The sequence below is a fragment of the Bufo bufo genome, chromosome 2 (assembly GCF_905171765.1).
Source record: "Bufo bufo chromosome 2, aBufBuf1.1, whole genome shotgun sequence".
Taxonomy (NCBI): Eukaryota; Metazoa; Chordata; class Amphibia; order Anura; family Bufonidae; genus Bufo; species Bufo bufo.
Genome location: NC_053390.1, coordinates 742,605,811 through 742,619,234, shown reverse-complemented (window position 1 = coordinate 742,619,234; position 13,424 = coordinate 742,605,811). Strand labels below are relative to the sequence as shown.

The 13,424-nt window shown below is 45.3% G+C and overlaps 1 protein-coding gene across 4 annotated transcripts in view; it reads left to right on the top strand.

The window, feature by feature from the left end:
* The first annotated feature begins 9,892 nt into the window (after positions 1-9,892).
* TBC1D1 (TBC1 domain family member 1) overlaps positions 9,893-13,424 on the top strand; it is a 212,293-nt gene continuing 208,761 nt past the window's right edge. For all 4 annotated transcript variants that reach the window (XM_040418994.1, XM_040418995.1, XM_040418993.1 and 1 more), the window contains exon 1: positions 9,893-10,021. The gene's annotated coding sequence lies outside the window, so the exon portion shown is untranslated. The remainder of the gene's footprint in view (positions 10,022-13,424) is intronic.

Here is a 13,424-nt window from a genome sequence, read left to right as displayed (position 1 = left end):
CTGCAATCTCCTTAGATGTTTTCTCTGCTTGATGCATGCCAATGATTTGACCCTTAACAGACTAACATCTTTTCCACGACCACGAGATGTGTCTTTTGACATGGTTGTTTAAGAAATGAGAAGCAACTCGTTGCACCAGTTGGGGTTTAATAACTTATTGTCAGCTGAAAGATAATCGCCCATGCAGTAATTATCCAATAGGAGGCTCATAACTATTTGCTTAGTTAAATCCAGGTAGTGACTTTTTTTTTTGGACAGGCAGTGTATATATACTTAGCCCAGCACACTACATCAGACACCAGACCTTTCACTCACGCCTTCTTGGACATGCCTATGCTCACTTCCCCGTTGGGCAATACAGAGAGCTATCCCCAGACTACCCCAGGCTATACGAAGCTGGATATAGAACTCTATTCTGGGAACCACACTCTTACTTCCTGGGACTCCTACCTATTCTAGGAATATTCCCACCCACTGCGCAGTAAATGCAGTCAATCCAATACCCTGCTGGAGTATTCCTGCCAGTGGATCTTGACATTCAGTTCTTGTAGTCCTTTATCCAGGGAGCTGTGGTCTGATGTTATAGCATAGCTCCACACTCAGACTCTCCCCCACATATATCCAGGTGGGTTTGTTGAAACTTTCCCTGGGCCAACACATGCAATATTTCCTTTGCTTAATCAGATAGTTGTTATCAGGGGTGTCCTGCTCTCCAGCCAATCCATTTGGCGATTGGGATTGTTAGGCAATATGGTGCCTAACAATCCCATAATCCTCCACTCTCCTTGTCCAGCCTGAGAGAAGGAACGTGAGGCCATAAACCAGCCGGAGGTCAGCAACTGGCCAACACACTACAATTTGGCCATTTACTCTTTGAAACACTGAGCATGAATATAAGAAACACAAAATTGCCATATGTTTGTCACATTCAGACTGACAGGCAATAAATGGCTGCCAACATCTTTGGTGCCGGTTAACAATTTTGGTTCATGTTCAACTTGGCCGCTTCTTCTTTTCTCTCATGGCAGATGTAAGTGGACCATGGGCAGGCAGCATAGACATCAGATCATCGTCAGATGTCATTAAAAAAATCTCCATTTGTTTATGGCCAGCTTAAAACCAGTGGACTATGTATATAGGGCATGTTTTCAATCCCCACTCAGTGTACAGTAGGTGCAATAGTGGAAGCTTGAGTTGGTAAGTTTAGCTCTGAATGAAATCTTCATCAATCACTCACGCTTTAACGTTAAATTTCTACTTAAAGGAGTTGTCCAGGTTCAGAGCTGAACCCGGACATAATCCCTTCTTCACTCATTCACCATGAATGAGTGGAGCATTAGAGCATTTCATGCTGTTTTGTTTACATTGTCACACTGCTAGACGTTGGCTTCCGCCTAGCAGTGATCCTGGTGACATCACCAGCACTAATAGGCGGTCTATAGCACTGCCCTAGCCTCTTTTACAGGCTAGGGCAGCTCTAAAGACCACTCATTGTTGCCCGTGACATCATCGGAATCACTGCTAGGTGGAAGCCTCTGCCTAGCATACCCATGAAAAGCCCGGTATGTCATTGGAGGTAAAGAAAAAGCCCTTGCCCTGCGCGATGTAGCACAGGGCAAGGGGGAGTATTGTAGCATGAAATGAGTGAAAAAGGGGTTGTGTTCAGGTTCATCTCTAAACTCGGACAACCCCTTTAAAATGTGTGAGAGACAGAACTGGGACATGTGTTAGGTACCTCCACCATTCACCATCTTAAATGGCCATTTAAACACCCTTTCTGGAGCAGAAGTGGTGGCTATGAATGTGTGTGACGCTTTGCTTTGACGTGTAAGGATTAGTGATGAGCGAAACGAGCTTTGGATGCTACATCCGAAGTTGCTTCGTTCAAAACTTCGGAGTAATACTGTATGGCGATCTGTCTCCGTACAGTAGTAAAATGTATGAGCCAAAGTCAGTTATTCACGAAGTTGTGTAAGACATTGATGAATAACGTCAGTAGTTGATTTTTAAAGTGAAAAAAACACTTTAAAACTTGGAACCGAACTCGGCTTTGGTTCTGACTAGTACCTCTGAACCAAAGCCGAGTTCGGTTTCAAGTTTTAAATTGGTTTTCCACAGCCATGCCGTCAAGCTGTACCCTTGGGGGTTATACCAAATTAATTTCCAGAATTGCACAAGTCATTGCCACACATACCGTAAAGAGCTGTGCACCTCTGTAATATTTTTATCTCCTGGAAGTAAACACCGTGGATTCCTATTTGTCACGTGCCGGAGGCCCAAGGCAGACGTCCGGGACATCAGGGAAACAGGACGCAGGCAAAACAGACCAAGGACCCACAGAGAACTTATTACAAGTGTAATAAAAGCACATGACAGTAGGCAGGTAGGCAATAGTGGTAGAACTACCATAGAACTAAGTGCACCGGCAGACCAGAGGCAAAACCCAGAGAGCGGAGAGTGAACCCCGTTCGGCACAGAGCCCCTGGTTGTGGGGATGAACTGGGGCGAGGGCTCACTGGTCACACCTCTAGGAAGGTCCCAGTTTACTTGGCCTCTATCTGCAGAGAACCACACTGGTGAAACCACCAGAGGAAACAGACACAGAACTGGAACCCAAGCAAACTCAGCACATGGAACAGACAACAAGACGAACGGGAACCAACACAGAAGCAGATGCCTGGACCCTAAGCGGAATGGAAGCATGGCGGTCTCAGGCAGAGCTGCACACAGACAAGATATTCCCTGTCCGGGGAAGCCAGGGACCCTCTCACTAAGGCAGGACGTACACGGGAAAGGAACAGAAGCAGAAAGGAACTACAGGCAGACAAGAACAGACAGGGATCAGAAGCAGTAGGCACTGCCAGACAGGACATGGGACAGAATACATCAGATGCAGTTCAGCACTGCCAGGCTATCAGATGCAGTTGCGCACTGCTAGGCGAAACAAGGAGCAGACAAGGATAACATAAACATCAACAACATCACAGAACAGGTGCAGGAGAACAGACAAGGCAAGGCAATAACAGAAAACACCATCACACAACCAGGTGACATCACACAGAAGGGGGGATGGTAAAAAACCCTGGGTCAGCAGCAAGGGGCTACACCAGGCAAGACACAGGACAGAAGATAGAATGACCTCCTGGGTGAGCAGCGAGGCCCTACACCCAGCAAGACACAAGAGACTGACCACAAGCTCCACAGCTCACAGATAGAAATAGCTGCTTAATGAGGGCACATGATAACCCACACCCAGGCATAGATCAGGGAAAGTTAACCCCATCAGAACAGGAGTACAGAACCACTAAACACACAGGCTGCAATACAGGACGTTGCCCATGGCAACCAGCATACACGGAGACCACCGCAGCCAGTACGCCAGAGCACAAACAACCCTGACAAACAGAGAAGCATCACGGGGAGAGCAAACATTCACAGGCAGCAGTTGGCAGAAGACACCGCAGCCAGCACGCAGCCCCAAGCAACCATCCTGCACAGGAGGCAGCCTGCAGCCAGTACGCGAGAGGGCATGCAGCCAGCCTACACGGACACAACTGTCACAGTGAACCGCATGGTGACACTATAGAATTTTTGCAAGCAGAAATGGTAAAAACTGTGAAAAATGTATGCATAAAATATGTTGGAAAATTATAAAAATGTTTTCATTACAATGAACACCTTTTTTTTTTTTGCTAAAACTGGAACACCATTAAAAGTACACTTGTTATTTTATTAACTCAGCATCCATAGAAAATCTTTTTTTTTAATTTTCTTTTCAGTAATACTATACCATTGAAAATGAAAATGTTGTCCTTCTGTAGCAGTCAGCACAAATAATAAGATCTTCTATATAGGTAGATAATCCGCTGTCAGTTTGCTGCTGCTGTAAGAAGAAGATGGTATTTGTTAATAGATACGCATAATAGTAGATGCGTAAAATTAGGATAGCAATATGACAGCTTTATTGTTTTCTTGATAGGCCTAAATAAAAATGCCCACAGAAGCGCAGTGCACTTATCAGTGTAATGTGATGCTCCAACTGAGTCACTCTCCCCACTCCCCTTCCCTCTCTGGTCGCAGTGAATGGTCTGACTGAGAAAGTCAAGCAAGGTTGTTTGCCATGCTAAAAGTCCAAAGGAGGAAGTTAGGAGCCAAGACAGGAAGTAGAATACATCATAGAATACATAGAATATTCAAACATACACTGTTAATGTGTAATAAAAATTTGGATGGTAGTGTCCTGTTAAAAGGGTTATCCGAGGCTGGAAATGCCCCCCCCCCCCCCATATGCCCGGGCCCCTCACATTGAATATACTTACCTGACTCCCCGCCCCGCATGGCCGCTGCTACTTCTCCCCGTGCACGGATGAAAACATCCGGTGTTGGGGGGGAGCAGCCAATGGCAGGTGGTGACGGGGACGAGGCTCCCTAGCGTCACCCGCGATGCTAGGGAGGCTCGTCACTGCCTACCACTGGCTCCCCCCTCCGACACCGGATGTTTTCATACGTGTACGGAGAGAATCAGCGGCGGTCGTGGCGGGACCAGGAGCGATCTGGGGAGCCAGGTATGTAGAATCAGTGTGAGGGGCCCGGGCATATGGGGGGGTGGGGCATTTCCAGGCTCAGATAACCCCTTTAAAGATGAGCTGCCTGTCAACAGGGTGCTTGTAAGCACTCATCTGACAGTATTTTTTACCTGGTGGAATAACAGAGGAATAGTACAACACCGAGTTCTCAGAAAAGATTAGTATTATACTTTTATGGGAAATTTAACTGTTTACTGAAACTGACATGTCAGGAGAGCTAGTAAGGACGACGACTGCCAGCGCACCTCTCCACCGCCTTACTGAAAACCGTATCCTTGAACTGTAACTGCCAGTGCAGGAAATACTGACCGCCTTTATGTTATGTGTTGCCATGCTATCAGTCATGTACAATGTAATATGCCACATTAAATGAGTTGTACTGGACAGGGAATTGTATGAGAATTATAACACACACTGTATTGCAGGCACTGTATTTTGTGTCCGCTGTACAGTTTACACTGGAGTGGTCGGCACATGGGTTGGCCTGTGATCGGCACAAAGGGATAACCGCCTGTGCAGTATAGAGACTGTCCTGTTACTAGCGGTAACTGCCTGTGCAGTATAGAGACTGTTCTACTACTGACGGCAACCTACAGTGTCGTTCCATAGCATACCGCACATAGTGACTGTTCCATTACTATCAGTAACCGCCAAGCCATGTGCCTCCCATTTACAGATGTAGCCGAGCTAAACTTGATGGTTAACGCATTAAAGGGGTTGTCTCACCTCAGACATTGGGGGCATATCACTAGGACATGCCCCTAATGTCTGATAGGTGCAGGTCCCACCTCTGGGACCAGCACCTACTGTATCTTTAGAACAGAGCCCGCAAAGTGCCTGCCCTCCATTTATTCCTATGAGAGCGCTGAAAATAGCCGAGCAGCTTGTTCAGCTATTTCTGGCAGTCCCATTGAAACGATGGGAAGTGCACAATGCAAGCCTGGCCACCACTTCATTCACTTCTATGGGGCTGATGGACATAGCCTAGCCAGTGCCTTGGCTATTTTAGGCGCTCCCATAAGAATGAATGGAGGGCGGTCACGCATGTGCGGTGCGCCCTCGTTCACTTTGCAGGCTCCGCTCAAAAAAAGATAGGCGAGGGTCCCAGGAAGAACATTTTGGATGGATTATCCCTTACCTACCACTCATCACTTAGATTGCAGATGTAATGATAGTCCTGAACCCCATGGGACCTGCCACGCTGACGCCCAATTGATCCTCATGAGTGTCCTATATTTAGTGATCACGGGCAAAAGTCTCAGCATAACCTACCTTTCAGGTTGGCCCTAGAGTTGTATTTCGATACCATACTGTATTTTATTACTTTTAATTTTCAATATGACCCTCTTAGGTTATAGACGTGCCGCAAGCCCATAAAGAGCTGGTGTAGAGGATAGGAGTGGTAGTTTAGTGGCCCTGATGAGATGTTATGTCATAGTGTACTCCATCTGGCCATGGGGATTGTTGCAGTGGAAAGGTGGTTAGAAGAATCAGGCCAGAAGTATAAAAGCCTCTCTTTACTTAAACTTCTTGCACATCCAGCAGTATTAAGTACAAAGTGCAGTTTCTGGAACCAGATGTGGAGGTATGATGGCTGGTTGAAAGTCAACAGGTTGGCATTAGCAGGTACTTGTGGATATAAGTGTCCACTGTGTTACAGGCTTTATGTTAGTCTGGCCTGGAGGTGTTTTGGGTGATGGGTGTCTAGGCCATAGTCCCTCACCTTGCAGCAGTGTTTGTAAAGAGGTGATTCCACTGATCACTCTGCTGTCTTGTCACACTGATGCTTTCTGGAAGCTTTGTCTGGAGTGTTGGTCTTACAGGAGAATTGGAAATGGTTCCTAGGAATAGGAGCTCTGACATGCGCTTCCTCAACTCCCCCTCTTGGCAGGAAGTAGGACCGGCCAACTCCTATGAAGAGGGGAGGAACAGGGTGGTTAGCTATTCCTGACAACCATTCCTTCTCTGGTGGAATAGATGGTATAAACATGACAATACATATTTATGTATTTATTATACACACTTATATATCGCTACTATATTCCGCAGAGCTTTATAGACATTAGCATCACACTGTCCACAGCCCCCCAGTGGGGCTCACAGTCTAAGGTCCCTATCATTATGTCTTTGGAGTGTGGGAGGAAACCGGAGAACCCGGAGGAAACCTACGGAAACACGGGGAGAACATACAAACTCCATGCAGATGTTGTCCTTGGTTGGATTACAACCTAGGACCCAGTGCTGCAAAGCACCAGTGCTAACCACTGAGCCACTGTATAAGACATATTTGCAGAAACCTCCATGTCTTGAGTACTGCAGAAGAACCAGATACCTTCAATATGCATATTCTTATACATTTGGTACATTTCAGCTTTTCCATTATGAAAGAACATACTGTGCGTGTGCAGGACAAATGCAATTGAGACCAGCTAGCTTACTTTGTCCATGATGGTAAAAGCAACCAACATGGAAATCCCCTTTAAGCCTGTTCTGATTTGTATATGAAATTAATGCAGATTAGTCGCCATTCAGATCCTGGTTTTAATGTCTTTACCTGTACTAGAATGTAATTGGCTTCTCGGCACTTTCTTACGATTTTTATATATATGCCCAGATGTTCATAACATGAAATACAGTTGTGTTCAAAATAATAGCAGTGTGTTTAAAAAAGTGAATAAAGCTCAAAATCCTTCTAATAGCTTTTATTTCCATACACACAAATGCATTGGGAACACTACACATTCTATTCCAAATCAAAACATGAAGAAAAATATATCAAATTTGTGTTGTTCCTCTAAATTTTTTTAAGAAAAGTGAATATTAGACTGCTCAAAAAAATAGCAGTGTTTGTATTCTTCTTTACAAACTCAAACATTCACTATATAAACTGAAAAATGTTTGAAGATTTTGCTTTCCTTTGAATCACTTAAAGGGGTTGTCCGGGATCAAAATTATTTTTTACTAGCCGAGTCAAGATTCCCCAAATGTTTTTAGGTATTTTTTTTAGCCTGCTGCATGGCTCCTATGGTCCCCCACAGATTGTTGACATGGATGCTTATTTCTGTGATGACTTCCTGCCTCACTGCACTGTGGGTCCCAACGCAGCGCAGCATCTCCTGGTTTCTACTGTCTTTCAATTCGTCCCTCCCCCCTCATACATATTCTCCTGCCGCACATCGTCCACTCCCCCATCGATCCGCCCCCCTCATACATATCCCGCCTCCAGCAGCACATATTCCTCCCCCATATTTACAGCCATAAACTCCTCCTAGCTCTGTCTTCATTCTGCCTCCATTCAGTAGAAATATCCATGCCTAGTGACGTCACCGGACCGGAGGGGCGTGGCTTAACGCGATGTCTGCAAACCTAGTTACCGCCCCTCCGTGCGCTCTGCATAATGAGTTAGACTGACGGTGATGTCACAGGGCTCCCTGCGAAACCGGAAGAAGAGGCTTGCTTACCTGCAAGGGACCCGGTACGTCACTCATTTTACAAAAATAGTCACTTCCGGCCAATAATTTGCAGTATCAAAATGGGGCTTCAGAAATATGTGGTGCAGGTAGGACATGCATGTGTGACATATGTATGTCACTCTGGTACTAATACAACAATGTCCCCAATCCCGGACAACCCCTTTAACTAATATTTGGTTGTATAACCGCTGTTTCTGAGAACTGCTGTACATCTGCTTTGCATGGAGTCAACCAACTTCTGGCCCCTGTGAACAGGTATTCCAGCCCTGGATCATTGGACGACATTCCACAGTTCTTCTCTATTTCTTGGTTTTGCCTCAGAAACTGCATTTTTGATGTCACCCCACAAGTTTTCTATTGGATTAGGATCCGGGGATTGGCTGGCCACTCCATAACGTCAATCTTGTTGGTCTGGAACGTTTACTGGTGTGTTTGGGGTCGTTGCCTTGTTGGAACACCCATTTCAAGGGCATTTCCTCTTCAGCATAAGGCAGCATGACCTCTTCAAGTATTCTGATGTATTCAAACTGATCCATGATCCCTAGTATACGAGAAATAGGCCCAACACCGTAGTATGAGAAACATCCCCATATCATGATGCTCGCGCCGCCATGCTTCACTGTCTTCACAGTGTACTGTGGCTTGGATTCAGTGTTTGGGGGTCGTCTGACAAACGGTCTCCGGCCACTAGACCCAAAAATAATAATCTTACTTTCATCAGTCCACAAAATGTCTCTTTAGGCCGGTCAATGTGCTCTTTGGCAAATTGTAACCTCTTCAGCACATGTGGGACTTTGCGGGGGCTTCTTGCAGATAGCTTGGCTTCACCTAGGCGTCTTCTAATTGTAACAGGACTCACAGGTAACTTTAGACCTTCTTTGATCTTCCTGGAGCTGATTGTTGCCATTTTGGCTATTCTTCTATCCATTTGAATGGTAGTTTTTCACTTTCTTCCACATCTTTCAGGTTTTAGTTGCCATGTTAAAGCATTTGCAATCATTTTAGCTGAGCAGCCTATCATTTTCTGCACTTCTTTATATGTTTTCCCCTCTCCAATCAACTTTTTAATCAAGGAACGCTGTTCTTCTGAACAATGTCTGGAACGACCCCTGTTCCTCAGAATTTCAGAGAGAAATGCACTGTAACCAGCATGTACAACATTTGCTGCCTTCCTTCCTTAAATAAGGGCAATAATTGCCACCTGTTTTTCAAAGAATGAATGACCTCACTCATTGAACTCCACACTGCTATTATTTTGAACATGCCCCTTTCAATAAGTGATTGAATTACACAGAATCAGCAGCATGCTTGTCATGACTGTTGGGTTTCTATTACTCTACTACACCTGCTAGTAAATTATTTGCCATTTAGAAATATCATTTCTACCAAAAACAGTGATTGATCAGGTTATTGATGTCTGACTGCTATTATTTTGAACACAACTGTATGTTCTTCTGATTTCAACTAAGGAAAGAACATTTGCTGCTTGACTTTCAGAATTGCATTTGCACATGTAAACCACACTGGTCAACCACAGCGCCAAGTGGTGAGAACACTCACCAGTACTTAAGCAAAACTAGCAAAGTAATGGTTACATGACACATTTCTGCCAGCATCCTACCCCTCCATGCCCTCCCTGCCTGGCACATGGACTGGCACACACTCACCCACCTTCCTGGTCTAATCCTCCCTGCTATACACATACCATCATGCACATATTCTCTCTCATCTTCTCCCCCCACGTGACCCAATCAGGCAATGATCCCTGTCCTCATTCCGTCCCTCCCCATCCCTGTCCCTCTCACGCTCTTCTCTGCTTGTTGCTTTGCAGTGTAATGTGGAGTGCTGAGGGGAGGAATGGGCTCTGCTTCTTCTGGGGGTCATCATGCCACTTGCTTTTGCTGTCCTGGCCTGAGGATCATCGCCTGCAATGCTTCATTCATCCCCAGGCTCTGCAGTCAGGTAGGTGTCCATTGATTGGTACTATGCATCTGCAGTACATGCAGATCTGATGCTGTGCCCAGATATATTTTGTGTGAGTTAATGCAATCTATAGGGTAGGAGCATTCATTAATGGGCACACAGGGCAGCATGCAAGCTGTAGTCACTGATAAAGTAATGACTATGATATGTAGAGGAAGACAGTATGCTGACGTGATAATACATTGGATGCACCGTTCCCTGGGGACAGTGCACTTAGAAATGCTAACAGGTTGTGATACAAGGATTTATATATCATGTACTTACACCTTTCTATAAGGTTACTATGATTTACCTTATCGTATGATTGTAGGGAGTTTTCTTTTGAGCTATAAACATAGACGTCAGCTTTTTAGTTTCTTTTGTACCTGTTACTTACATGGATCAGTGATAAAGTCCTCTAAAGGGTTATCCCCATTCCAGGCATGTATGTCATATCCACAGGACATACAACAAGTGTCTGATAGGTGAGGGTCCAACCTCTGGTGTTAGCCCCTAGTTCCAGGACGCAGGACCCCTGTCCCTACAGATGAGGCAGCCATCGACCACATCCAGACAGAACGTGCACTGCTAAAGTAAGCGCCAGCTCACTTGTACCAGACGTATACGGTTTTAATCCACAAAGTAAAAACCATCACCGTTCTTAAAAGCTGTGACGATCCTTTATTGAGTACAGCAAGCACATACATGTAGTTTGTCCGAAACGCATGGGTGCCGAGATTATTTGTATGTGCCTGCTGTACTCAATAAAGGATCGTCACAGCTTTTAAGAACGGTGATGGTTTTACTTTGTGGAGAACGTGCTCTGCTCTATCCATCCATTTCTATGGAAGTTCCAGAAACACCTGAGCAACTGTAGAAACTCTGCCTACTTTATGCCATGTGTAGCACCTCACCCCTGGGGGTACTACCATTGTCAATGATTTGTTGTATAATGCAGTGTAATGTTATGCAATACACTTTGTGTTTGGCAACAGGAATAGGAGGTATTTTCTCATTCATCCCTTCTTGGTAGGAGTGGGCTGGTCAAGGAAAAGGCAGAGCTAGTGCTCATGCACATGAACATGTGAAGGCCGGGCCCGTATTGCGGCCAGCAAACAGCGGGTCCGCAATATACGTGCACCAGCATTTGTGCACCGCTTCCGTGGGTTTTCTGTCCATGCCTCCACACTAACAAAAAATTGAACTTGATAAAAAAAATTGCAGTGCAAACGGATCACTGACCCATTCAAGTTGAACGGGTCTGCATCCGTCTGCGCCAGCCACACTGATGGTGCCCGCGGCACACTTTTGTGTACATGAGCTCTTAGAGTTAGTTGAGAGTTAAGAAAGGAAAATGAGGAGTGAGGGCAGAAGCTATCCAGCTCCCGCTCCTCCAGGCCATGTGTACCACAGAGGCAGCTAATCTAAGAGGACATTATTGCTCCAGAGACTGCAGGGACCTATGCCAAGGAAGAATTGTAAGCTATGCCGTATATATGTCAGCAGAGTGATCAAGCAATCAAGACTCCGCTGCAAGGTGTTGGGAAACACGTCAAGACACCACCACTGCAGTTCAGGACAGGGGTGTAGCTATAGTGAAAGCAGCTGCTATAGGGCACAAACTCATAAGGGGCCCATCCAGTAGGAGGACTAAAAGATTTATTTTATTTTCAGGGCTCCCTCAACACCTCAACAGTCTGAGTGAATCATCTTGACTAGCCACAGGAGGAGGGGGTTGCAAAGAAGTTGTTGGGTGGGAGGAGACCCATTTAAAAATTTGCTGTAGGGACCAGTCATTCCTAGTTACACCACTGGCTAGAATCCTGCATTATACAGTGGACACCTACAGCCACAGGTGCCAGAGTAAAACCATAAGGAAGAGAATCCAGAGAGAAACACTGTCAGCTAGCAGACTTCTGAGTGTCGTCCTCTGCCACATTGTCAGCCACCATACTTCATTATCCGGGAGGAGAGATTGCACTTTGCATGAACTGCTGCTGGATCTGCTGCTATTTGTAATTTGCAATCTCTGCCTGGTTCCTTTACATCACTCATTCACTGCACTGATTTTCGCTGGCCTCTGCAGTCATGTGTGCATTAAAGGGCATCTGTCAGCAGATTTGTCCCTATGACACTGGCTGACCTGTTTCATGTGCGCTTGGCAGCTGAAGACACCTGTGTTGGTCCCATGTTCATATGTGCCCGCATTGCTGACAAAAACTATGTTTTCATATATGCAAATGAGCCTCTAAGAGCAACAGGGGCGTTACCATTGCACCTAGAGGCTCTGCTCTCTCTGCAACTGCCGCACCCTCTTCAATTTCATTGACCGGGCCAGTTAGTACAAACATGATCACGCCTGACCCTGTCTATTAAAGTGCGGAGGGCGCGGCAGTTGCAGAGCGAGCAGGTTCTGATTCTTTTGTGTTCTTTGAATCCTTGAGTTATAGAGCACCCCCTCCTACACTACACTAGTCTTAACACCCACATGTCACTGCTTCAGCCAATCAGCGGACAGTGATTGCATCCGTATTTTTTGCGGACCGTCTGCGGAATCATTCATTTCAATGAGTCCGCAAAAAAAAACGGAAGTTACTTTGTGTGCATTCCGTTTCCGTATGTCCTTTCCACAGAAAAATAGAACATGTGCTATTATTGTCCGCATAACGGGCAAGGATAGTACTGTTCTATTAGGGGCCAGATGTTCCGTTCCGCAAAATACGGAATGCACACGGACATCATCCGTATTTTCTGCGGATCTGTGTTTTGCGTACCGTCGCGTGCATGCGCCCTAACAGTTTACTAGTTGTTCTAGATTAGTCTCTTACATCCAATTTAATAGATATTAGGAAATCCCAAACTGAATTTAAGGCAGCACTGGGCCCCCTCACCCACTGGACCATACAGTATGGTATGTTACCCCTGTGTTACATTATATTACCAAGATACTCAAGTATAGTAATCCATAATAAGATCTGCCCACCCAGCTTGCTGATGGTTTCTAGGTAGAAACAGCAAACATGTTCTACACTTCTTGGGATATATTACAAAGATGCTTGGTTTTACTTTAGTTACTTAGTTTACGTTTTTTAATGAGTCTGATTTAAGATGAAAGTCCTTATGTTTAGTATGACCGTGGCATCATATCATATACTGTATATTTACGGATGAACCATATCAGTAACACAAAAAGTACATTTTGAGAACTTTAATAAAATTTACCAATGAAGTAAAAAGACAAAAGTAAAAAAATCATCGACTTGTCTAACATTTAGCTCCAGCACGTTCCTCCTAGACCAGCCCTACGAAATATGCAGTTGATATGTGTTATTTCGGATTCTAAATACGTCCTCTGCCCAGTCCATGTAATGTGATACAGTGTGAGCTGGGGCAGGCAGACAAC